Source organism: Conger conger, chromosome 2, assembly GCF_963514075.1.
Source record: "Conger conger chromosome 2, fConCon1.1, whole genome shotgun sequence".
NCBI lineage: Eukaryota > Metazoa > Chordata > Actinopteri > Anguilliformes > Congridae > Conger > Conger conger.
The window spans coordinates 78251185-78256056 of NC_083761.1; the positions used below are offsets into that span (position 1 = coordinate 78251185).

Below are 4872 nucleotides of genomic sequence, written 5' to 3' on the forward strand. Positions count from 1 at the left end.
CACTCCATCCTCCTTATACTTCTTAACATCCTTTAAGAGATTATTAGCTTTCTGACTGGTGACCACTTCTGGGGACCCCCCCCCATTCAGTTGCCATGGTGGTATGACCCGAACACTTATTACCTGACCTTTCGGATAAGTCCAAGGAGCAGGGGGGGTTAAGCCTATACCCCAGTGTGCCCAGTCCAGCGTCTCACAAATCTGTAATTAAATTGCTGAGGCACCAAGTAAGGAATGTTTGCATCTCTCTCTCTCTCTCTCTCTCTCTCTCTCTCTCCTTATCTTTGCTTGTCCTGTGTGTTGCTGGAGATCCCTCTTTTTGTCCACTGAAAGAATACCCCCCACACCTCCCCCACCCAGATGAGCGTGTTTATGGAGGGTGGGCAGCCGGTTGGGGGGGGGGGGGGGGTTGTGTGCCAGGTTTGCAATGCAAGCGAAAGTGCTTCTTTCTTTTTTTTTATCCCCGAAACACAAACATTGGAAGAAGAACTTCGCCCTCCTCTCTGTCTCTGCAGCGTGTCTGTCTGTCTGTCGGTTTCCCAGCGTTGCCGAGCGCTGGCCTTTACAATGTCCCCACCCGCACAGCTGTGACTGGGCCCGGCCCCCCGGCCTGAAGACCATGCCCCAGACGGGCTAAATAAATCTTCAATTAAACCGAGGGTATATTTTCTTTTCTTTTTTAACTGACCGGGGTAGAACCTACGTGCCTTTGGACTGTAGGAGGAAACTGGAGTACCCAAAGGGGACCCACGCAAGCACGGGCAGAACCTGAAAACACCATGCAGAGAGTCCAACCCAGAACCTGGGCCAAAGGAGACCCGTGCAGATTCGAGCGGGGCAGGAAAGCTCCGTACAGAGACTCAAACCCAGAACCTGGGAGGTTGGCGGTTGAAGCCATCCAGTGTGGCCGCAGTAAGATCAGTGCAGCCGTTGGGCACTCAAGCCCACATCCAGGGGGGGTTTGCTGCTCAGTCTAATCAACAGTAGGTCGCTTTGGAGAAAAGCGTCAGCTGAATAACTCGCGTCATGCAATAGAGCTATATCCTTCACTCCCCCGCGGTCACGCAGCAGCACTTATTGATCTCCATTTATGACAATTCATAACGTTTGCCTCTCTCACTTTATGGCAAATACTTTGTTCTGTTCGCAAATGTAAACGGGTGAGAGAACAAGCCAAAGTACTTACAGCAGGTTTTATTGATTTTATTCGTTTACCAGGGACAGTGCACATGAATCAACATTTTCAGTTTCCACATCCATGTAAATGTGCCAGAGTGAGCTAATGAGCTCGTTTTAATCTGTAGTCCTTAACCTGCATGTCTTTGGACTTACTTACTGTTTCAATTGGACGTTAACAACTATTTCGATCTTTTTTTTAAATGCTAATGCAATTACAACATTAAGAATAGATCTAATAATTTAATAGATATATGGAACGTGTGGGCTTCCCCTGTCTTTTTATTTTATTATAGTGATTTTTGTTTACATTACATTACGTTATTGGCATTTGGCAGACGCTCTTATCCAGAGCGACGTACAACAAAGTAGTACTTTTGTACTACTTTATTCTTTTGCTCATATGTAAAGGTTTTATATATTTAATTTCCTTTGGACGATATATGTCAGTATATTACCTGCTCTTATAATATGTTATTGTTTTAATACAGCTTTATAAAAATATATACAGTACAGGGAAACCGCACAGCAAACTGCAGAGCTAAACACACACGACATATCCAGTGTTCAACTCTAACAGCAATCAAAAAGCAGTAAAAACCAGTCGTATTTATTCAACGTGAACTTGTGAGTGTTAATTCAACTCTAATGGCAGAGTGGGTTTTAAACAGTGATTAACTGTTTCGAATGTTGTGATTTACAGTTTCAAACCCATGTAACGAAGGGTGCAGTTTAAAGTCGTTCAAATGTTCTCTTACACAAACTGAAAAGGTAACTGGGTAAATCATTATTGCTAGCTTTCACGTTGCTATTTCCTGACAACACATGACAAACAAAGACAAAGTTGTTTCGTCCATAAATCGTGTGGAGTTTAGTGTTTACACATGGCCGGCGGAAGCATAAAGTAACCCATGCGTAATCAATTTCAGAGCGCACAGAGGAGCTCTCGCTGGAGAATTGAGGGTCGCTCACAATCGACTTCAGGGCTTGAAATTCTCTCCTCTGGCATGCTGACAATATTGATCGAAGACATGCCTCCATTACCGAATTTACCTGGTGCGCATTTGTATTGTGGAGAGAGGGTGATAGGCGCGAATCACACTTTGAAATCGCGAATCACACTTTGAAATATTTCTTAAAGGAGACACAAACCCCATGGATGTAAAATACAAATAAAAAAGGCCCGCGTTGAGTTTGAAGATGATTACAGAGGCGCAGAGATTTAAAATATAGGCTACTATTATGCGGCCACTTTGTCCTCGTGCAGTCAGATTTAGGGTACTGAAAAAGACAACATTTTAAGAACAGTTTGCAAGGTCACAGAGAGGGCCGCTGACGCTAAAATATCAAATGACCGGTCATTATCTCATTTCAACTTTCCGCGTGGTAAACTCTGGTCATGGGTCATTTAACTTTGGGAGGAAAAAATCTGCATTATTTCTGAGCAGACTGTATCCCTTTTTCATTTGTACAATTAACCCATTGATAACATATTCTGCACTTTAGCGAGACCATGTTTCGAAATCCATTTCTGAGAGTGGCTGAGGCCATGGATAAACTAGAAAATAAGAGTCGCAGTAAGTGCATTTTCTAAAGTCGCAATCAATCGTTGTGTATGTGAGTGAAGTTATCGGAGGAAGTGTATGGGTGCAGTGGGACTCGCGGGCGAAAGAGTCTGGAGAATTTAGCCAGTGTGATGTGATGATGTAACTCAGGGATCTTTTTGTTTATACTGCGAGATAACCTGTTCTACCACGTCTCGTTTGATTTGTTTCTTCACACGAATATGTTTGTCGAAAAAGTCAATATGGGAAACAGCACTGCCGTTTAGACGACCCGCTAGATTGTCCATCTCAACTCAGGCATCTACATTCCAAGAAAAAATGAATTCAACACAATTCCCTTCTGCAAAAAAACTATTTTAAATGTAAAAAACCGCCTTGGTCTTTTGATTCTCCGAGACGCACGAACACATTTCTTCAAAAAGCAATAACGTTTTTTAAGAAAATAAACTTGAGCAGTTAATGTCTTTTACATCCTGCATGACTAAACATAGGCTACTTGTCTCCAAACTTTCCTCTTCGTCCCTGTGCGCGCAAGGAGACGCGCAACCTACCGAGGAGGAAAATGAGAAATAAAGAAAATCTGCCTTAATGGGTTCTCTGCCCGTGGGAGTGTAATTTCCCAATTTTAATCTCCGGTGATCCGCTTAACGAATAGCCTTCTGCTTCCAAAAATGAATCAGTTGACACCCCTCTTAATGCCTCATTCGTGAAACGAGTTATATTTTGTAATCTATACTTTGTCAATTATAGTACAAAAATACTAACACCTATACGCTTTCAACAGGTACCAGGTAGGCTAGAGAGTGTAAGAACCTCCAGAAGGGATAAGTGCCCCCTTCGCACTGCCAAATCTGTTGTGTATTCTCTACAAGACGATAACACGTCCTATATGCGCAACAAGATATCCAGCAGATTGGCTGGGGTATATAAGGTCATCTTGACATTGTATCGAGTTGATCACGTTGCTAGGTCGGCAAAGAAAGGTGGGATATGTGTTCCGTTGCCGATTCCGTGGAATTGTACCGACGCTCGCGCAGGGGAAGCCGGGCTGTCTGTAGTTGCAGAACACTACACACGCGCTCACGTCCGAGGCACATTCCATAGCAGGCGGGCGGAAACTGTTTTATGCCTCAATACTCTACAGCTGAAAAAAAGAAACTAATGTAATACGAAGCTTCAGGAAATAGCCTTTTAATGTTTTTTGGTTTTTTTTTTCCTGGGGTGAAACGGGTAACCTAAAATGAATAATTGCTGAGACACGTTTTTTGACATGGTCATCTGTTCTAATCATAGGAGAACAAGAAAGATTTATGTTGCACAATCTGACGTGATGCAGAGAATGTAGAAATTAAATATATATAGGCAACGATACGACTGCTCCGGCCCAGCTTCCTCTAAACTCACTCGTTTATAGATTTGTTTCCAGCTGCTTTGATTTTGCCCATGTGTGCATCTCAGCATGTGTTTCCGATGATTTGAACAACTTGGGACAGTTTAAATCTGCGATACGCCCACACGCGCAATAAGCTCAACAGACCTGGCCATTTATGAATGCATAAAACAGCATTACAACAGCTGATTAAAATAGCATGTTCTAAACTCACCGGTTGGCGTAAGGAGGAGATTGGATTGGGACTCTGTTTTGCCGCAACTTCGCTTAACTTGGTTTCGTATCCAGAAAGAGGAAAACTGTTGAAAAATCCTTCTTCGGTATCAGCAATTCCAAATCTATCCACGAGCCTGTGGGCTATATCAGTGGCTCCACTTCACATCAGCACTCGCTGTGGGGAGGGCTGCAAGTCTTCATGAGGAATGCGCTCGGTTCCAATGGCAAGCAAGCGCGTCCGGGCTGAGACAATAGCGCTTTATTGCCGTCAGAGAGCCGAGAACTTTTAGTGCAGAAATAGGCGGGGCGAATCTAGCAAGGACGCGAACGAAAGCCTTCCATACACCGCCTCCCTGATCGGCGATTGGCCAGAACTTACCTTTCCTTACGAAAAGGGGGCGGGACACAGTCCCACAGGTTGCGGTAGTTTTTCTTTTCTTTTTTTCGTCAACGTAACACTCTGTCGGGGCGTAGAGTGTTACCCATTAGCCCGGTTGTTCTAAAATTTGCATAGGAAACTGCATT

The 4872-nt window shown here is 43.8% G+C and overlaps 1 protein-coding gene across 1 annotated transcript in view; it reads right to left on the reverse strand.

Annotated features, from left to right (window-relative positions):
- LOC133112222 (vasorin-like) overlaps positions 1 to 4564 on the reverse strand; it is a 26755-nt gene extending 22191 nt beyond the window's left edge. Inside the window, exon 1 of the mRNA XM_061222872.1 lies at positions 4346 to 4564. The gene's annotated coding sequence lies outside the window, so the exon portion shown is untranslated. The remainder of the gene's footprint in view (positions 1 to 4345) is intronic.
- Between the last annotated feature and the right edge of the window lie 308 nt (positions 4565 to 4872).